This window comes from Pezoporus wallicus, unplaced genomic scaffold (assembly GCF_028554395.1).
Source record: "Pezoporus wallicus isolate ANWC-B61680 ecotype Strahan unplaced genomic scaffold, APGP_CSIRO_Pwel_v1 contig_227, whole genome shotgun sequence".
Taxonomy (NCBI): Eukaryota; Metazoa; Chordata; class Aves; order Psittaciformes; family Psittacidae; genus Pezoporus; species Pezoporus wallicus.
In genome coordinates, this window is record NW_026635704.1 from 17,597,590 (window position 1) to 17,620,025 (window position 22,436).

Genomic DNA, 22,436 nt, shown 5'->3' on the forward strand with positions numbered 1-22,436 from the left:
TTAGTGTTGGCACAACCAGTCTGCCAATACAGCACCGTCAGTGACAGCCAAGCTAACTGAAGTCAAGCCATAAATCTATGCAAGCTATAAATATAGCTGGTGTTCCTCAGAAACCCCTCCCCAGGCTGCACTATGCAGCCTATTGACCTTTGTGGACAATATGTATCAAGATACATTTCACCATCTCCCACAGACACTTCAGTGGGTACACCAAAAGGACTTGGGAAAGTTAAAGGCAATGGAAATGAAAGGATGTGTGAAATGGGTGCTGACAGGTTTGCTGTCCTTATGGTGGTGGACCACATCCTGAGCAGGGACAAATACATACTTTCAGAGAAGAAAGGGTAATCCATGGCAAAGAAGCTAGGGTATCCCTTTATTATACTTGAGGTCACTCACTTTAAGGTAGAGGACAAACTTGAGCAGAAAAACATGCCCACATGGAAAAGACAGCCAAGGATGAATTAAATACTCTTGGTAGCAAAAAACTGGGTTATGTTGGGATTTTTAAGTATTCATTCTCATCCCAAGTACTTTACTAGCAAACTAGTTAGTACACGAGTAATGCTGCTCCTTAACTCTTGCATGCCCCTAAGACAGTACCAGAGGCTTCTGCCTTGGTTTGTCCCAGGCTTGTACCATATGGTACCTTCCCATCACTACCCAGAGTGTCCCTCTGGCCCCTGCACTGTCATACTTTGTGTCAGGTTGAATTGCATGTCATACTCCTGCAAACCCTACAGGTCTGTGATCCCAGTATGTCCCAGTTCTGCTCTCTTATCCCCAGCAGCTCCCAACCTCGGAAAGAGCCACTTGCTATTTAGAGTTAGGCTTGTCTGCAAAAGAGAAGAGGTTTTACCAGAGGAGTAATCTGCCTTTAATGCCCTCCACCTTGTTGCAAGTTCACTTATTTTCTATTTCAAAGGCAGCAGATCATGCTGTGCATCCTTCAGAAATGTATATGCTTCCACTCACACTAGAAGGTCTTCTTTTCCTCAAGTCTAATACCAGCATAGGTTTGCCACCGCTCACTGACTCCAATCCACAGTCCTTCATAGCTTAGGAGCAACCTATACAAAGAATATACACATGGAATCTGCCAACAGTTGAGATGGTCCAGGTAGGGCAGAAGTTGCTGGTGTAGACCTTCAAATAACCTTTGGAAAGGTTAATGACCTGTCTAGCTAAGAAAAGAGCAAGGATTACTTTTATTTACTTACTAAACCAGTTCCTCAGAGTAGGTTGGTATTGACTACGATGAACATCAGTAATTCCTACTCCCTCAGAATCTCCTAACTCAGACTTAACTTTCCTGACCCCTTCATATACTGTCCTAAACACCTGCACACCAGACAACTTAACACAAGGCTGCTGGGGAACAACTTCTAATAGAGCAGGCATTGCCTGTAGAAGACATTGTATGAGATTCTTGCTTCAGCCTGATCGCGCCCAAGAACTCAGCAGTGCCCATCTTCCACACTTCAAGTATGTCTGGAAATAGTTGCTATGTCCAGTTATTCAAGATTTTAATTTCTTTTTGCCTTTGTTTTTCAGTTACTTCCTACTTTTCATTTATTTCCAGCTGAGAGCATTATTTGGGGGCTTTCACAGCAGGGCTGGATGGCATCAGAGATGTTAAGGGTTGAAATTTCAAACATTTCAAAGCCTGAGGCAAAGAGCTGCAGAGCTGCAACGGATGTGATGGCACAGCTGGGATTTCAAAGCCATTAGGGCCTGGATCCAAGAATGGGATACAAAGGGCTTCAGGGGGAAACAGCAACTGGGAACAGGAAAGTCAGAGAAAAGTTGATATACTGCTCACGTCCAACATACACGTGATTTCATGTTACAGCAAACAGCTGTCAACCACTTGGCAGAAAAAAATTAGTCAGGTTGTCCCTGACAATGTGACCTCCCAGTTTTTACAGGAAACGAGTGAGCTGCAGCTGGTGGAGGCACTGGCTGTAGTTCCACTTGTTACACTTCTACCCCTCCACCATCTGCTCTTTTTGCTCTCCAAGTTTTTGTGGAGGACACAGCATGCAAACAGGAGCCTGCTTTGGAAGGTTGGTCCAGTAGCCCTCCAGTATCCTTTTAGACATAGCACACACAGCCTATTTGAAGACCTAACCTGGGCTGGTAATGCAAGAAGTTCTAGCAACTGCTAAATGCAAGAAGAGGTAAGCAGGATCATCCAGTATGAGGGTGATTGAGTAACTCCAAATGGGCTCAGCAGCAGGTTTGTACCTGGCATGGCTGCACAGCATCAGATGGGCAGATGTGAGTGCCTGTGCCTTGCCAGACCAGCTAGCCTGAAATGTCAGCAATAAAGTATCTGTAATGACCCACGATGGCTCCTCTTGGCGTTCCAGCTGATGGAAAACTGTGCCATGTCAGGAAATAAGCAGTAAGAAGATCACCTTACTCTGTTGCCATTACAGATAGCATAGCTTTCCAAAACGTCCTCTGTGTCCACAGAGGATGTAGGCTGAGAACTCCATGGGTGGGAGGTGTCACCTCCTATCTCACACAGGTAGCTGTCACTTTCCCAGGCCCAGGCTGAAAAGTTAGGTGTTTCCAGATTTCACATAACCCAGGCAACCTTCTTCTTGGTGGTGAGTGGTACTCCAGTGATAATTATCTTTGGTCCCAGATAAGAGCTACTTCTCATAAACCCTGTGCAACAAGGGGAAGGGCTTGATAACTTCAATCAGTACCAAATGTTTTCATCAGTGCTACCAGCTCTGACTTCATTAACTCAGCATCCACATATGTTGCCTGATGCTTTGTGCCATTCCAGAAGAAAATAAAAGCTGCACTTGGTACAGAGATGCCTCATACGGCTGACCAGGAATGTGCCTTCCTACTGCTACTTCAGCTGTTCAAGAGCATCTTGACTACTGTGCTGTTCTTGACAGCAGCAATGCTAATGATGGTCCAGTGCCTCTCCATGAGGAAACTCTGCAGAGACTGGCTGATCTTGGGAAAGGAACGCTACACTTCGATAGCAGCCCACTCTGGAAGCTGCTTCCAGAAACACTGTGTTGCTTCTGAACTAGCAATTCATGTGGCGCAGGACAGGCAAGATGCAGCCTGGGCGCCCATCCAGGCTGGTGATACTGGGCGGAATGCCCAGAGTACAAAGCAGCAAACAAACAAGCATACCAAAATATCACCACTTGCTAATTTGAAATGATCTGAATGAGCTCAGATCTGTTCTTTCAGGTAATTAAATATTAGTGATCACAGAACTGTATACTAAATGAAGCATGAATTAAGCACATTCCCTAATAGTGTGGGCAGCCTCCTCAGACCAACAAATAATATTTGCAAATACCACAAACCTTTAAAAGCAGAGGGCTCATGGAGCCACTTGTTGTTAGCTTGTACTTATGGTTGCTTACCTGAATGAGCTGTGAAGAACCCATCTGTCCAGCCCCTTTCCTTGCCCCTGTAAGTAAGATAACATTCATGAGAACCAAGACAACCCTTTGTTTGAGCTGTCATTTCTACAAAGGGCAATTGGGATACTCTGCAGAGCACAAATAGACCACTTTCAATCTGCATCAAGATACTCATCAATGTTGTGCAACCAACAAAACCTAGCTTGTTGCAACTGGTTCTCAAATTAGCTTCCAGTGTTGGATACATTTGATTTGCTAACTAGCAATTCTGTTTAAAAAGGGTAACGGCAGGTGAATAAAATATTTAAAATCAGCAAAGACACAGTAGAAGCAGCTTTTATTAACTTTCAGAATTAAAGTACTCCCTCAAGGGAGGCACCTTTTCTATGTACTGTATTTTTATGGGTGTTCATGGGAATCAGAAATAACAAGATGAAATAAAAGAGGGTGAATTTAAGATGGACAGCCAAAAGTCTCTGTGTAATAAAACATAAACCACTGTGCAGTACACAGACGACTGTCTGCAAGTAAGATGCCGGATTTCCTGAATTTAACCTGAGTATGCGTAGTGTTAGCCTGAACAGGTCAGATGCAGGTTGAGTCATAATAGGCATCTGTGCATTATTCCCCAAAGTGTTTTCAAATAACTTCCAAAATTTTAGCCATAAAATTAGTCAAAGTTATAAATTCATGTGTGATACATTTTAAATAATCACAATGGAACTACTATTAAAAATTAAGATTGTTTGGTTTTTTTCATTTCCCTTTAGTGTTGAAAACTTTCTTTTCCAGGTTCCAAACTGGAAACTAGAACAGGAACTGATGAATATCCACACATGACAGTGCATTAACTTGCTTCATGCTTGACAGTAATGTTTAGTTCCTATATTATTTTTCCCTGAACAAACAAACAGAAGCAAACTGGCTTTATCACATGAGGAGCACATTTCTTAGATTAAAATTTGTAAATATTCTTACATAGATCAATATGGCTTTCTCTGAAATCAAGGGTTACAATAGGAAAGGAAATGGCACAAAATGAACGCCACAATGTACTGCTTTTATTTTCTGGGGTTTTGTTGTTTGCTTTTTTCTCCAGTGCCATTGTGTGAAGAATGTCTGTGTGATTTGGATCTCTTTTGTTATAATCCACTCTTCACTACTCCTTTTGAAATTGCTACATTATTACAAAGTAATTAACAATTTATAACAACTTTAACTACTTCATGGTAATCCCCTGAGGAAGAAATAAAATACACAAAAACTATGCAAGCAGTGACCATGAAAATGCTGGGATTTTCAGAGAAGAGACATTTTAATATGTCAACAAACTGGGAATGAGTTTCCGAAACTGGCTCATTCAAAAAAGCCAGATGCCTCAATGTTTTAATTTTACACCTATCTTTGCTCTCTCTTTCCCTGTTCTTTCATGAATTTAAATTCTTTTAAACCTATTTTTGAACAAGGTAATCTTGTCCCTGCTTTTTTTTAATGGAATGAACCCAGGTCTTCCTTAGGATCTCTCTCAAACTGCTGCTCTGGCTGTGCCGCTTATGCTTTCATCACTAACCACTATTCTTCCATTACTGCTCTGCTTTTGGGTTCAGTACTATTCTTCCATTACTGCTATGCTTCTGGGTTCATAGAAAGTGCTCAGCAACCATGAGATTAAGAAACACATAAAAACATAAGGTGAAATTTGTGGTTTCATTGTCCATGACAAAGTTTGATTTACTTCCAAGAGCCACTGTCCCCTACAGTTTGTGCCACTTTGCGCTCCTGGATGCCACTCAGTGATCAGCAGCTACCTAGCTGGATTGGTCTGCAGTCTACATGGCCACACATAGGCCAGTTCCAAAGGAAATGGTTCCAAAGGAAATATTACTGGATGCTCCTTTGAGCCTACTGACAAATTGCTGGACTGATCCCTCATCCAGGCCACTTAGCACTCTCAAAAGATTTCCAGAGCTGATCTGAAAGTTAACTTGGGCCAGGGACTATTCAACTACCAGTTTGGTGTACTCTGTGTGTTCTGGATACCAAAAGCATGGACATGGACTTTCCCAGTGCCAGCTAGCCTCAGTACCAGAGCACTGTCTTGGAGACATGCTTAATTCAGCCATAGAGACATAATCTGGGAGTCAAATCTGCCCAAAGTGAAAAATCAATTGGTGAGTGTGAACACTAGCTGGCTAAAGTGAATCGTGGTCCTTTGTACAAGGACTTCCACTGCAGTGACAGGCTTGAAGTTTCTTTCTTGCCCTGTTTTACACCATCCCCTAACAGCAGATCTTCAGCTGTAAGGAGGCTGGGAACAGATTATTTTTCCCTTTTGGTGAATATATACTGAGGGAGAGAGCTCTTTTCCTGCTTACCCTTTCTAAGCTACATTTTGTAGATATTCCTTTTATCAGTGGGGGTGAGGATGTATAAAAAAGTGACTTATTTCAAATTATGTTAATAACCTCTGTTTTTTCTTATAAAGCAGGGTGTATTTATTCTACTCCAACCCTTCTTCATATCAGTTCTTCTGAGGCAGAACTGGTGAGTTTGCGCTACACCTCCTCTACCTGCTATTGCACAGCATCCTATTAAGGGCAATTCAGCACTTCTTTTATTTTTCCAAATTACTCACATTCTAGGTAAGATTGTATTTTACTGGACTGCATTTATAAAACTAAATTTTGTTTTATTTTCACTAATGCTTTGACAGGAGAAGGAGATTTTTAAACCCAGCAAAACAACTGATAATGAAAGAAGAAATAGGGAGGAGAGAGGCCAAGACAGATGTGGTATCTGTGCACCATTCCTCCTCTCTCAGAAGAAAGACACAAGATCAAGGTACTTACCCTGTAGAGGAAAATGGAAACGTGAGTCACAGTACATTTTCTTGAGCCTCTGTGATAGCACTTCCAAACAGAAATATCTCATTTTACATAAGCTTTTGGAATTCAAATTTCCAACCAAAAAAGCCCATGAAGCCCAAGACAATGTAACTAATGAGATATTTCCTTTTTGTATAAACTTTTCAGAAAAAGGTTGTTTTGTGTGGGTTTTTTGTTTTTGTTTTTTCTTTTTAAACATCTTAACATAATTTTGGGGAAGGGAGAAAATATTTACCAACATTTTATTAAGCAAACTTGAAGGAATTCTTCATGATGCTTTTAGAGGCTGGTCTTACAGTAAGCATCTACAGGACATTATTTTAATCAATGATGTAATTCAAAGAAGAAATGTAATTCAAAGAAAGCAGCCCTGCGGAGAAGGACTTGGAGATGTTGGTCGATGAGAAAATGAACATGAGCCGGCTTCAGTGTGCACTCGCAGCCCAGAAAGCCAACCATATCCTGGGATGCATCAAAAGGAGCGTGACCAGCAGGTCAAAGGAGGTGATCCTGCCCCTCTACTCTGCTCTTGTGAGACCTCACTTGGAGTATTGTGTGCAGTTCTGGTGTCCTCAACATAAAAAGGACATGGAACTGTTGGAACAAGTCCAGAGGAGGGCCACGAGGATGATCAGGGGACTGGAGCACCTCCTGTATGAAGACAGGCTGAGAAAGTTGGAGCTGTTCAGCCTGGAGAAGAGAAGGCTGCGTGGAGACCTCATAGCAGCCTTCCAGTATCTGAAGGGGGCCTATAGGGATGCTGGGCAGGGACTCTTCATTAGGGACTGTAGCGACAGGACAAGGGGTAATGGGTTAAAACTTAAACAGGGGAAGTTTAGATTGGATATAAAGAGGAAGTTCTTTACTGTGAGGGTGGTGAGGCACTGAATGGGTTGCCCAAGGAAGCTGTGAATGCTCCATCCCTGGCAGTGTTCAAGGCCAGGTTGGACAGAGCCTTGGGTGTCATGGTTTAGTGTGAGGTTTCCCTGCCCATGGCAGGGGGGTTGGAACTTGATGATCTTAAGGTCCTTTCCAACCCTAACTGTTCTATGATTCTAAGACAAGCAACTATTGCCTGCTGCTTTTCAGAGCTCTGCAGATGCCCAGGGACATCTGGGACTGATTTAGATGTGACACATTATGGTCTGACTGCTTCTATGGGCTGAGTCTTATATGGGATAGAAGTATGGCTTTTGTGCTGGAGTCCCAGCCTTGAGACAGGACTGCAGCATATACTAGAATGAAATGACTGTGTCAGCTGCATACCACCGTGAGTGGCAGGCCTTTCCATCAGTGCCAAAGATCTTGTACCTGGAACAACTTTGTTCCCCAAACTCATTCCACTCTTTTTAACATTTTATATGGAAATCCAGAATGCTTTTCTACTGAAATTCTGTCTCTGAAATCCCTGTGACCGAAACTCATCCAGGTGGTCTGGCAGTCCACACATGACACCTTCACTCCAGCTCTTGCAAAGCTTTTAAGCTGCATCCTCTGGGTGTTATGTCCACACATTCACATTTCCTGTTTTGCTGACCTGTGAGGCTAGTAAATCATTACTTAAAAAAAAAAAAAAGAAAAAACACACAACAAAAAAAAAAAAAGAAAAAAGAAGGGAAAAAGAAAGATGAATAGAAAAAGAACAGAAAAAAAGAGAAAAGTAAAAAAGAGGAAAATAAAAAAATGAGAAAAAAACCCCAACCCCATAATATAAAAAAGAGAGGAGAAAAAAAAAAAAAGGAAAAAGAAAAAAAAAAGGAAAAGAGATAACCTTACTTGTTCTTCCTTTTCTTCCAACCCAGCCTCTCATGGACCTTAGAAGTTGCTATAGATGAGTTTTGGAGAAGTTAATGACTGTTAGGCTGTTGGTGGAACAAGACAGCCTTTTCTGCCTTTCCTCCCAGACCGTTTTATTTGGTCGTAACTTTTAATGGGGGCTGCTTCTCCTCCTGAAGCCTGCTCGGGGGCACTCCCTCCTGGACCGCAGCAGCTCTGCGGGCCCCGGGGCAGCCCGGCAGAGGCATACTCCCCGCATACCGGCCACAGCTCCTGGCCCACTTCGCCCCCTTAAAGCCTCCCTCGCTCCGGGGCTCAGGCTGTGGAGCTGCTCCCCGCCGCCGCCGTGCCGTGTGCTGGGAGCAGCCCGCTGCCCTCAGCCAGCCTCTCCCGCTGTGCTCGCCCTTCACTCCCCTAGCAGCCCCGCATGCAAATCGAGCCCAGCACCAGGAAGTAAGCGGGGCGGCTGCGAGCCAACTGTCGGCTCTCGGGCGAGGTTCCTCCGCCGGCTGCCCCCCTCTGCGGCCGGCGGGGAGCAGCGCCGCGTCCTGCACGCACACCGAGCCCGCCCGGCCCCGCCGAGCCCCCGCCCGGGACACCCCTTTCTCTCCGAGCCCCGGCGGTAACCGTGGAGCTCATTCGCTGCCGGCTCAACTTTCGCACCCGGGGAAGTAAGTGCTTTCACCGGGTGGTAGCGCTGAGAGCGAGGGGCGGCGGCGGGGGGGGGGGCGTAAGCTCCAGCGCTCCCGGCTTTCTCCCACGGGCGTGCACTGGGAGGAAGCGGAGGGTGCCCAGCCGGGCAGCATCCGTGCCCCCGCCCCGGCACGGTGGGTACAAGGTGCTTTCCGGGACGGCTTGCCCTCGCTTCTGCCGCCCAGAGGAGGTGCTGCTGCTGTCTGACCCTCCCGGTAGGAATGGATGGGGTTTTAAAGGGAATATGCGGTATTTGGGGAGCAAAAAAGAGAAATCGTTCTCAGAAGCATGATTTACCTCTTGCCGCTTCTCCCGGCTTCTGCTGTGATCGTCAGGGCTCGGGTGCCTTCTGGCTGCTTGTTGCCGGAAAGCATGTTAATATTAGTTGATCAAAGACTGCACTCGGTGCCTCAAGCCAAGGCACTAGCCTCGACTTAGGAGAAACGCTGTGGCCTCTAGGTATTCCTCCTTACACCATTTTCTCTAGGAGAGTGATTCCTGGAGCGTCTTACAAGTTCAAGCTGCAGCCTCTTGACTGTGTGTTCAAAAGTGCCTTAGCTTAAAAGAAAAAGGAGAAAATGGTCTTGCGATGTTTGATGCATGGTGTTGCTTGCTGACTGCTATTGTAACAGTACTGTATGCCTGAGGAATGGTCTTGAGGGGTTTTCTTCTTCCAGTTTTAATTTAGGATCTGAAAGTCAGGCTAGGTCTCTGGCTGATGTTGTACCTTCAGTAAAGCAGTTAGTTCAAGTTTCTCTTGAAATTACATCTTTTATGTGTTTGTAGGGAATGGGTTTGCAAGAACTAATCTTGCTGCTTCTCCCCCCTCTGTTGGCACTGAAGACCAAATTGATTAACACTTAAAACTTGTTTAGCCAGATCATATTACTGCTGATACGCACAGGGAGCACAAAGGTTACTTAAAATACTTACTGTATTGTTTCAACTGAAAGCCCAACTTAATATCCCATCTCTTGCTTTTCATTCCCACCTTTGAAGAAAAGAAGCAGTCTGACCAATCTTACCATATTTTAGCCCATCTTAATGCAAATTAGAAATTGCATTTTCTTATTTTGATCCTATAAAGTACGTGGGAGACTTTAGTAATTTTGGAATCTTGATGCTAGTTCCAAGTATCTGTAAACTATGAGTGCCATGTAGATAAGTCATAGTAGCACTAAAGAGTTATTAAAAAAAACCCCACACAACAAACCAAACAAAAAGAGAACGATATTTGTTAGGAAATTATAAAGTTACGTTGGGAAAATGTAGCTCACTTTTTCAGAAGGGATAGTCAAATTGTGCTTGCGTGAACTGTTTCCAACCCAATACTGAATGTGGAGTAAGTGCTACTTGCCTTTTCTGTGGTGGGACTTTGTATCCCTACAATAGCACTGAAAGTATGGATGAGAAAAAAATCTAATAGCTTTCTCTGAAAAAGCAGCAACAGGCTAGAAATCAGATACTGTTATAGGGTGTTATGAAATGTTGAGCAAGGTTAAAATTAATGAACTCTGAGATCAACAGATGTCTCATTCTATGGATCCCTTCTGAGATTCATAGCTTTTTGCTTTCTCCATTTCAACTTGGTGAGCTACAGACTAGGTAGAGTTCTTGATTTAATAACATAAATACCTATTCTGTGTGCTATTGAGATCTGTATTTTTTCTTAACCGTAATGGTGTGATCAGTGTAGAGCTTTGTTTGTAACTTGGAGTTACTCTGCTTTCTTCCTGGGGTTTGGAGTGGGTTTTTTTGTTTGTTTGTTTGTTTGGTTCACTTTTTGTTTCTTTGTTTTCTTTGAGTAAATAAGTTGAGGGTTTTTTTTTCCTATATAAATATATAAAAGACACAGTAAGGCTTAGGCCTTTTCTTGTAAGTTCCTTGGGCAATGGAGTTGCACAATGACTTCTGCTGACAGTGCAATGAATTATGAAACTTTTGCATACAAACCCTATTGCCTTTATGGTGTTTAATATTCCTGGTTTTAATGTTACCCATTCAAGAGAGTTTCCGTAAATGTGAAATTCTTTCTTGCATGTATTTATGAAAATGTAAGAATTAGTAAATGTTTAACTCTTTCATAATACTTTTTACCCCCATTTTGTCTCTAATAAAAGTGAGCTATCTGCCTTTGGCCTTGGTGGCTCTTGTAAGATAAGTGGCATCACAGAACAGCAAGTGTTGTGTGAAGAAATTCCTAAAACAGGCAATGCAAAAGGCCTAAGGTCCTCCTGGCTCAGCTTAGTACCAGATCTTCAGTGGGGTGGCTCACAAGCCTGTCTTGTGCTGCACATCAGAGAGCAGCATTCGGCCTCTGCAGCTATTCAGAGAAGTTTATGAACTGCAGTATTTAATCCGAGATGTGATTCCATTTCTGTCACAAAAATGAGATGTTTTTCTATCTGTACTTTGCATGATATTTCGAATCTTAATGGGCATCTTTGAGGTTTTTGAATGGAAAGATATTGACCATGAAGCAATTTTCATTTTTCACAGAGGGCTAGGTGGTGAGGTCTTTCCTCCCTTCCGTTATATGCATATGCTGCATGACTTTATTTCTTGTGTCCAGGGAATTGTAGAGCCATGTTTACTCTCAGGGCTACAGGGGGCCCTTTGGAAAACTGAATGAACACAGAAAACAAGCAGATGAGAAGTAACTGATTAAATAAAGGCATGTGGTGGGCATTAGTTGTAGACTAGGATTCCCAGCGTTCTGGTCTTAGTAGCATGGCTGTACAGAGTTGGATTTCTACAGCACCAGTGATGCCTGAAGAATGTGAGCTGTCACATAGTAATGCAAGGAATGGGAGGAGAATCCATTGAATGGGGACCCTGAGAGTTTGGGGAGCTTTATGTGCAGTAGGTGATATTTCCTTCTGAAGCTATGGAGCCGAGTGTGTAAATAATTGCACCAAACCACATGACTCTGTTAAGTAATATTTATTGTTATTTTACCCCTATAGGATTTCTGTTGCTAAGAACAGCTTCATTCTGATGAAGAACCAGTGCCCTGCTGAGAATTAGGATTTTTCTCCTGCTGATTGTATTCCTACTTCCTATTTCTCCCATTTATTTGTGTCCCCTCTTTCATGAGAGTGTAGGAGTGCTAGAGATGGTATAGAGAGAAAGGCTTCCAGACTTGACCAGACATGCCACAGGAAACAATGCGGATAAAATTGTAGAGTTACATTCATACAGAGACAGTCTTTAGTGAAGCATAAAAGAAGGGGACCGCCATACTGTAAACAGTACTGGTACCTTCTCAAAGAAATCAGCTTTTACTAGTAAAAGGCAAATACAATGTAACTGTCCTTAGTGTGACTGTTCCTAGTTTAAACTTAATTGTCCTTTAGGGAAGGATGGAAAGGTCTGTGCTTTCATATTTATTTTTACCTGATTCAAATACATTTCCTGTTGACATTGTCATTAACTGCTGTAATTTCCGAGGCTGAATCACTCACGGTCATGTTCGGCATCATTCCTGAAAATGTGGGTTCACAAAACAAAATGGAAAGGCAGAATTCACCTTCTGTTGGAAGCATTTCCTCCAGATATTTATAAGTTACTCGTATTTGTTATGTGCCCTAAGGAACTACCCATAGAAGCAAATAGATCAGTTATTTTTGTCAGCTGAACATCCAAAGAGAGATGGCATTTTGACAGTAACACTTTTCTGGGGAGAGAAGGAGGAAACCAGGAAAAGACGAAGGGGGAAAATTAGTAGATCTCATTTCTCTTGGGGGAAAAAGGATAGACTAGCAACATTCAGGCCAGTATTTGCCATCCTTTAGGTCAGCATTGTCTATCTTTTTCAAACTTCTGGCATCTTAAGTATCTACAATTGGTTCCTGTGTTTGTGCAGCATACTATCTTACTTCTTCAGTTCAAAGGGCTCAAATGATAAACAGTCTGAACAATGCGTCCTTCTTCCTCTACGGTCTCTGCTGCATGTAGCATAAGGCTATTTCTTCCTGTCTAAATTGTGGTTGATATGTTGTAGAATTTGCTACTTCAGTTTTCAAATGCTTACTCTTTACTGTGCACGTTCTTGTGACCAAGACGTTTCTTGAAAGTGCCTGTGATAGCAAGCCGTGTGATCTTAAACTGGAAAATGTGATAGCTTACTACAGGGGTTGAAGTATGGGATGCAGCTGTACTTCTGGAATGGTGTTTTCTGCAGCTTTCTCTATTTTATAGGGCTACTGGAATTCTGGGCATGATAAAGTTTGGAGGGAATGGACTCCCTCTGGGATACTTTCTTAACTACTCCTTTGTTGGCTTAGCAGAAAGCCATTTCAGGAAGTTTGTCAACAAAAATGTAGTCTGTTAAGTGGGTTTTCTGATGTGACATCTGTAATATATTGCTTTGCCTTTCATGTTTCCTTCATTACTTTGTACAGATACACGTATACGGACCTTTTTGGTCATTTTTTGAATGAAATCTTATTCAAGCTTGTTCTTGGGCATGAACTGAAACAGTATGGTGTTACAGGAGTTAGCACAGAAGTACATTTGGCTGCTAAGCAGGTCTGTTCTTTCCATTTATGACTGTACTAGGGACTTGGAGCAAAATTAGTATTAAAAGGTAAAGAGTATGCTTAAGTGAATTCCTACCTAATGGAAATGTATTTATAAATCAGCAGGTTTGAACGAGGCTAAGTTTTACTCTATTCAGATAAAGAAAATATTTCCTGGTAGTATCATCTGAGTAAGAAAAGATCTGGATAATAGTGCATCTAGTGTATTTATTGAAATTGCCTGCTTGAGTATCCCTTGCCAGCAACATGAGGTTTACAGACATTGGATCCAGTGGACAGAAAATGGTTTTCTCTAGGGCAGTCTTATCTTCACCATGTATCTTGATGGGATCTCTAAAACCCTTCAGTAAGTGCTTTGAGGTGGCTGTGATTCAAGTGTGAATGGATGAGAGCTGGAGCACAGGGTTAAGTGATCGCCAGAGCTGGTGTCAGTGCCACTGAGGAAATGAAAGTTTTCAGTAAACACACAGGAAGGGGATGGGCAGGAGAAAGAGGAAATCCTATGTTGGATATCCTGGGTTCAGCTTGTTCAAAATATATTGCAAAGTTCATTTGAATGTGCCATTATGGTGTAGCAGAACATGTAAATGGTTTTCAAAGTACACTTTTGTAACTACAGACCTACCATTGCAAAAGATCTGCTAAACTATGCAAAGGCTAGAGGAAAGCATTGCAGCAAGTGAGGGGTGTGGGAAAAGTTGCCTTTTAAGCAACTCTCCAGCTGTATTGCTGGTGTGGCACTTTGTCTTCCTTTTTCTGTATTGTGAAGTCTTTGTTCTGTCACTGATTTCCAGCTGTGTCTGCACTGGCTGTGAGAGAGATGTCAGCGGCTGTGCTGGCACCAGTGGAGAAGCGCTGGGGAATGTTGAGGTGAATGCTAAGCCCGTTTCTCCTGGTATGTAGACGGTTTCTGCTAGGCAGGCCATACACAGCAGTACTACTAGTAGACCTGATCAGGAGAGCTTGTCTCTTCTGAAAATCTCCCACTAAATTTCCTTGGTAACAGTGCCCATCTTTCTGCCCACAATGCTTATCAGAGTGTATGAGTCTTAGAGCCATACCACTTCAAATGTCTTTATGTGCTGGTTGTTTGTGGCTGTTTCTTCCCAATTTTCAGGAAAAAGCCATGTTTCAGACTTTATCCTGATGTAGCAGTACACCCTACAGCTGCTTCCCCCTCCAACATATTCTGTAGTTTCTTTCTCTCCAGCTTTGTCTTCAGGACTGTCAGTGGTATAAGCTGTTTATTTCATCTCTGGACCTAGATGTCTGTGCAGCAACGGTTCTTTTTCCCCTTCCAGAAAAATAAGCCTCAGCACCTTTCATAACCTACAATTTGCAATCTACTTGTGCTACCTTATCAGTGAATATGTGCCTAGAAATATGTACTCCCAGCCTCTTGAGGAGGTGTGAAGTCCAATGGAGTACCAACCTGGCAGTACTGACATGGTATTCACAGTGTTTTAAGAAGCCTGTGGCCCCTTAAAGGGCAGCTTTCTACTTTTATAGAGACAATCACTGTTGGTGTCTGATTTTAAATGGTGACCTCAACCTGACTTGAAGCAGGTTGGTTTCTATCCTGAAAATGGTCAGTGTGGATTGTCTGCTACCCCTTTGTCTGCCATTCTGCGATGTTGCATCAACCTTCTCTGGTCAAGTTTCATTTCTGTTGTATGTGGGGGATCTTCCTGTGCTTTGTAGTGGCACATGTAAAAGATTTTTGAACCAGCATTGACTCTCCTTGTAAATACATCTGGTTCAGTGAAGCAGGACATGGATTTATCAGCATGTGTGCTGGTCTGTGAAGAAGAAACCAAGGCTTGGTACTGTGAAGGTGCAGAGCTAAGGCAACAGCTCTTATTCCAGGATTTCAGTGCTGTGCTCCTCAGCATTGACATGCCCTATATGCTCTGTCCCCACAGAAAGTGAAACTTAAGAAATTTAGCTTTCAGAAGGCAGGGCAAGTTTTGAAGAACCAACTTGAGCAGAGCCAGCACCAGCAGAAAAGAGATTTGTCTGGTGAACAGGTGAGAGAAAGGTGCTTCAGGTGAGATGTTTCTGCTCTCAATGGCACATTTAAGCAGGGCTGAGGGCATTGGGTACAAGTGTCAGAAAATGCAAAATTCAGCATTTGAATAGCTTATTTGAATCTGAGGTCAGGACAGTATTCTCTTCTGTAATGTATTTGAGTATGTACAGTGTCAGCCTTTTCTTGCTGGCTTTAGATGGGTAAAAAGTCCTTTTGCTTGCTCTTGCAATAAAAGCAAATATATCAATATGTTTGGCATGGTATGATGCAGAAAAGTAATTTCTCCTTTGAGCAGAGAATGCATTTTCAGTGATGTGACTATATATTTTGTTACATGTTTTGTATCTTGTCATACTGATTGAGAAAATGTGCTTTCCTAGGGACCCTAATTGTCTCTACCCCATTACTTATCATCCTTTACATACTTATTTGTGTTTTTTTCTCCTTTCATCTCTCTGCTTCTGCAACCTTCCCTCTTCATTCATTTCTCATCATCAACCCAATTTCTGACTTAGCAGGGATTCAGCCTCCTCTCCTATATCTTTTCTCATATGGCTTTCATATGGTCTTGAGAACTTGATTGCATGGCCAACAATGAAGCAGTCTTACGGATTTTTAAAACATCTTCTTTGCACAATGCTGAACTTTGTGGAATTCAGTTGTAAGTTCATTGTGGACTCATTACAGTTCTGAAACAAACTCGGGTAACCATTGTGAACACTGATTTATTCTTAGTTCTTGCCTGAGAAGTTAGCTGCATGGACTGTGAGTGCCAAAGTCACATATAAACAGTGGGGCTTGAGCACAGTTTAAGATGTTTTGGTTAAGTACAGTGCAATCACATGGTCTGCCTATGAGCTAGAGGTTTGATATTTGAAGTTACAAAGGTTATAAACTTTAATGAGCAGCCAGTGTGATTGTAGTAATCATGCTATGAAATTCTTGCAGTTTGCAATATGAATGTTAAAATGCTTCTTGTCACAAATCTCCAGTTTACTGTGAGTCTAAATGTGCCAAAATTATCAGGCATGGTGCCCTACTCTTTAAGGTCTGTGTCCTGTATCATATGTAGAAAGTCCTGATATGAGTCTCTTGAAGCCTATAGAGCTCCCGAAAGTTGTGTGCAGTCACTTACAAGATCAGAGCCTTGTTCAGTGAAACTGGCTATGGTTGTAACTGCTAGTCTTCATCTACTGTCAACTGTAAGGCTTTTGACCATTAAGTAGGACTAGAAAAACAGCAAGTACTAAATACTGTGCAATCTAGTTATGATACATTGTGAATACAGTAATGTTGGTTGTTTTTAGAAACAGAAAACAAGAGATGTTAAGGCAAAGTCAAAATAGTAGCAGTGGTCAAAGTATAAATCAGTTTTTGAAAATGAAATAAGTTAACATATTGAGCAAATGCAACAAGTCAGTCCTCTACTCAGAACTTCTGTTTACTGTAGAATGACTTCTCTCAAATATAAAAGAACTTCAGTCAAGTTAATATCCTTGCATAGCTGCTGTTCTGGTGATTTGGGGAACTCCGTCTTCACCCTTGCCCTTGAAAAAGACATTTGCAAAGACACACGTTTAAAATTCAAGGTTTCTAGCTCTCCCTTAGAGCATTTCAAGTAGAAACAATCAAGTGAACCATCACACCAGCTATTCATAACCCTCTCTCAAAAGAGGGTTTCCAGGTTCCCACTCTGACTCCTCTCTAAAAATAGAATGTAAAATATTTTTAATTTTGGTTAACTGCAGAGAAACTTCTTATTCATGTGTGAAACAAATGTGAAAAGCATACTTAGAAACTTGGGTGTTAATTCTTACTCCGTGTTCATTCAGTGACGAATTTCCTTTTACACTCTTACTGTCACCACAGCTTGAGCATGTAGTTGCACAAGGCTATATAGTTAAAGGGTATTTCTGTTTTTACATGTCAGGCTTTCACACCTGAACCAGTAGCCATTCGCAGTCCTTCAGGATATGTTAGGTAACTTTATACAGAGTGTACCCATATCTATTAAACCCCGCCCTGATCTTAAACCCCTCCAAAAATTGCCTGTGATATAGCTGGTTTAGTTCTATTTATCAGATTTGCAGCAGGGTTGCTTCAGACAGTACCTTTTGGTGCCCCCACGTGTACCCCAAATTGCAGCAGTTTCTTTGAACGATTTACTAAGCTGGGTGGGAAATTAATTGGAAGCTGAAAGCTGCAGAAGCTGCAGAACCTGGAGTACAATCTTACACCCTTGAGGTTAAGGGAGGTTCTGCTGCTTACATCACTGAGAACAAGGTGGTTCCTCACAGAAATACTTACACGGTTAGTGCTTAGTGTTCTTCTAGTATCCCTGTAAAGATTCATTATCACAGGGCTTCATTTCTGCTGGTGTAATTTACTGGCAATGGGTTCAGCACTCTCTGATTATTTTTTTTTTTTTTTGAGACCTCTTGCAACTTCTTCTTGCAACTTAAGTAAGCTTGTCCAAGGTTTGCAAACTTCCAGGAGGAACTAGGCTCTGAGTAAAAGTGTTAGCCCACTCAGCATGATTGATGTAACCCCAAATTTTCATCTGAGCTTAGATTCATTCTCAAATCCATATTGCATACCCCAGTACAGTGGCCTGTGTACAGGTAATGAAACATAAACTAGTCTGCTGAAGAAGTAACTTTTTCTGCAAGTGAATTAAATGCTGGTATTTGAAGGGGATGGAAAAAAAAATTAGTTTTCTTTTGTGAAACTCAGTGTTTTAGACAGGTGCCCAAGGCATACCATGATGCTATTATAGCAAGAATACTATGCAACTTGCAACTATAAGTTGCAAGCTTGGTCATGAGTATGTGTCAGTGTTTAAATGTGAGGTGACTGAAGAGGAAGAAGCCCTCTGACCATTGGAACTGGATGGTAAATGCAGCATGTAAGGTTTATAGTAATTATGTATTCCATAGGCATACGGTTAGCTGAATCTCAGGAAACAAAAGCTAATATGTACTAATGATCTGTGCCCTCTTTTCCCCTTTAAACACACTGAAAGCAGAAACCTAAAGGAGTAGCATTATACTTTCTATGAGGTCACCCTGAAAACCTTCATCAGGGCTTGTTGGCTTTTAGTTTTCTGTCCTCTATGTTTTCATAGGCATGTTACGATACTTTCATGGTTTTTTGAATGGGTTTTAATTACAGACACATCTCAAAGCAAGAGATCACATCTGCAAAAGACTCTTTATTGCCAGCAACATCTTTAACTAGTTGAAGATGTTAATAAATAACCATCTACCCTTAGCCATAGTAGCTATTAATGATTCTTCCTAACAGATGTCCTGTTAATGTATTCATCTTGGCATGTGGAGGTTGAGCATTAGGCTGCATTACTTGAATGAGATGAAGGTTTCAAGTATCAGCTGCTACCCTGCCAGTAGACATTCCTATTGCCTTTCTGGAGGAGGTGGAAAGAGTAATAAATAGGTTGACGACCTAGTTGGGGTATAGTCTGGTGATGATATTAAAGAGACACATTAGTTTTCCCCAAACTCAGTGAACGTTAGTAACCCACTCATTTCATGCCATGTTGTCTTCTGAGGCTCAGTGATGCAGGGAGAAGCTAGCTCTCATTTCTCTTTCATGTGTCACATGGTAAATGCAGTCATTGGGCGCTGCACATTAGCTCATGCAGGGCCACTTTTTACTTAGTGTAATTTGAGTGACCGTGCCTTTGGTTTCAAGTACATTGATGGGTAGGTTGAAATCAACACCTGTGTAATACCACCATGTGTATGAACTAGGCTGTTAGGACTGATAATAGAGAAATCCTTGTTGCGTGCTTCTGATTTACATCTTGTTTTGGAAGGCAAAGTGTGTGTGTGTGTGAAGGAGAAGGAGCGAATGAGGAGCTAGGTAAGTACTGTTGGGAGTGAAGAAGGTTGGGTCCCACATCTATGCTCTCCAAAGAAACTGTGAGAAGCTTGTCCTGCCCTTCCATCGTATCGCTTATTGTGAGGATGATGTCATATCGGCTACTCCTGGACCTCACTCCAGCACCTTGTCATTTTTATGGAGCGTTTCTGATTTTCCTATGCCACAGTGATTGCTCTACTAATTAAAAAGGGAGGGGAGAAGGTTCCTTATACTACTGGTAGACACGGACATCTATAAAGCTCAGGGCAGTACTAGGCTACTGAAACTCAGCACACTGCCATTATTGGCCATCAATTTAAAGCTGAAAAAATTGTGTGTGAGTCATAGATATGCTCAGCTTGGAATTTAGATATAGTCCTTGGGATTTACTAGCTGGAGTGAGACACTTCCTAATACTTAGGAAAAACGTTGATCCTCTTCAGTGTAGTGTTTTGGCCAAATTTCCTCTGGAAATGGGGATTTGGTTATATGCAGCCGCTGTTTGACATTACTGAGGTTTTTTACCAGTGAAGACAATTATGTTTTTACTTACAGTTTGCATGACGCTTTTAAGTCTGTGAAGTATTTTGGGAACCTTCCTTTTAAGTTAGTTAATATGTTGGTACAGTTTCTTTTCCATTTCATATGATCCTTTTGAAAAATTTAAGAGAGGTATTTATTCTGTTATGTCAAATTAAGATGTTATTTGACCTTTTCCCCTGTCTTCAAAAGATATAATGCAGTGGAAAAAAATTGAGGAAATGGAAGATGTGGTTGCCTGAGGGCTGGCAAAGTGAATTAATTAGTTGTTGATATTGATTCAAAATTCTGGAGGATGCAGTTGAGGCAAATGATTGTAATAAAATGAAGTGAGTGTTACAAGGTCAGAAAACAGATGTTAGCTTAATGTAAGACATGGTTTAAAATTAGTGCCAAAAATACTGACTACGTGAATCTGGAACACTGTCCTAGTATATAAAGTCTATTATGCAGTGTTAACAAAATTACAATCTTGTGTGGATTAACTTTCTTGTGTTTTGGTATTTTTCTTCAATTGAATAAACAAGGATTAGTAGTTTGTGTAAATTATATTCTGCTTCATGTCAGTGTAATGTTTTGTTTCAGGATTTTATTTTCATCCCTTTGCAAGCATTATAACATTATTGTACTACCACAATGACATTTGTCATTTTCAGTGTTTCTTTTTTATTTTTTTTTAATTTTTTTTTTTTTCACCACTGCCAAAAATTCCTGCTTGAAACCAAGCTTTTACAGTTGTGGTGGATTTACAGAAAAATAAAAGATGCTTCTTTCTTGGTCAAGGCCTCCCACCCCTCTTAGAGGTACCTTTCAAGTTATCAACTATGATGATATGTATTATACATGTTATGTTATCATATATGAGTTCCAACAATGTTTGTGGATCACTTAGCTGAGCACTGAATAAACTTATCCTCCCCCCGCAGACTACAAGGCAAAGCTGTGGATTAGAATAATTTGAATATAGAAAACTGTTTACCTGAACTGATACAGTTAGTTTTACCAAAGCATTCCTATTTTAAAAGTTGCAGAGGGAAGTACATAAGCCTCAAACTTCACCTGATTTCTGTATAGTTCTGTTGGACCACTTCATACTTGGAAGTCTGAGATGTGGTAACTTCAGTCACTTATTTTCCATTTTGTATATCAGTGTGTTAATCGATGTTGGTTATTGCACAGCTAAAATGCTGGGTCTAGTAAGCAGAAAAACAATGGGAGTGGTATAGGAAAAAATTTTTTCCTTGTATGATGCAATTGTGCTGTTCAGAATGGGTTTGCCTTTCCCAGAAACACATCAATAAAGCATCAATATAGCAACTCCAGGTGTTTTTTTCTGAGCAGAAGCCTCCTTTTCTTATGCCAGGTCCTGGGAGGTTTTTGCTGTATGGTGTATTACATGGTCCACTTCCACTGTAGTCAGATGACAGCACACTTTTTCCCTGTTCTAACCTACATTTTTATTTAAAAAGAAGTTTACATTAGGAATTGGACTTGGGTTATGAATGTTTCAGAGTCCTACCTGTGATTTCAATATGCAGGCCAATGGAAAAGTGGGCACCAAAGAATGGAAGAATGGGTGTTGAGAATGTCTATGAGGGCAGTGGTCAGCTTGGTAATGAGATCTAGAAAGGTATCTGCCAATCCAGATTGGTTTAGTTGGATGGAGATATTGGTATGCTGACATTGGGAATCTGGACTCTGAAGAAGAGGAGCAGAAACACTGGTGCAGGGCTTAAAACTGTTGCAGAGGAAGTAGAAATGTGAAGGATTTATAACCGTTGCAGGAATGCCAGTGTTGGAGAGCATGAAGGTGATAGGGTGATACTTTCTGTAACTGATAAAGGAAAACATGCAAAACAAGCTGAGATAGCAGGGACAAAGTAGAATTTGTCTTGGTCACAATTGCTAAGGAAGGAGTTGTGAAAGAAGCTGAACAGGGTAGTGGTGACTGTCTGCTGCACTTCCCCAGACTCTTGGCAAGAGCTCTGTCTGTTGCCTAATGTTACATAGTGTTACATTGAGACTTTTTTCTGTAGTAGTTTCATTTGCAATTAAAAAATAGGAGTCCCTTTGTGATGTTAGGAGGGATTAGAAACACAGGTGGCTGAGAATGTCATGCAGAAAGGATGGTCTGGCTAAATAATGGGGAGAAATTTAATGCTGGGGTGTAATGTCATGCTGCTGGAGATAAATCTTCTGTGACAACAGTTTGCTGTTATGAAAATGAGAGAAACTTTAATGTCTTAGCAGATTGCAAGATGATTATAAAAGGCTAGTGTGATGGAAGTGTGAAAATGAGAAATGAATTCCTGTAATTTATTGGGCAACATATTTCTGTAGGTGGAAGAATATTATTTGCTGTAAGGCATTGCTCAAAGTCATCTTGGAACACCTAACCAACTCCATCCTTCTGTTCTTAAGAGGGATGAGTTCAAGCTGAAACAGATGTGAAGGGCTCCTAGGATAACCAGTGAAAATGGAAAGCCTGAAACGTCTTGGGCTTTAAAGGCTAGAAAACAGGCTGAGAGAGATGTGACTTCTTCCTAATTGCCTGTGAGGATGAAGGGCTAAATGCCATTATTGGCCCCTGGAAGTGCTTAAGACTCAGAATTACGAGACAGCTTCTAAGCCAAGTGAAGTTCTGAAACTCTTCAGCAACAGTATTTAGTTCTATCCCCTCAAGCAC

General features: G+C 41.5%; 1 protein-coding gene across 8 annotated transcripts in view; it reads left to right on the forward strand.

Moving 5' to 3' along the window:
- Positions 1-8,463: 8,463 nt before the first annotated feature.
- LYN (LYN proto-oncogene, Src family tyrosine kinase) overlaps positions 8,464-22,436 on the forward strand; it is a 45,417-nt gene continuing 31,444 nt past the window's right edge. For 2 of the 8 annotated variants that reach the window (XM_057397808.1, XM_057397812.1), the window contains exon 1: positions 8,465-8,736. The gene's annotated coding sequence lies outside the window, so the exon portion shown is untranslated. Of the gene's footprint in view, positions 8,737-8,895; positions 8,974-15,262; positions 15,347-17,515; positions 17,639-22,436 lie in introns of those variants that run through there. The other 6 variants (XM_057397810.1, XM_057397814.1, XM_057397815.1 and 3 more) reach the window with 5 other exon arrangements.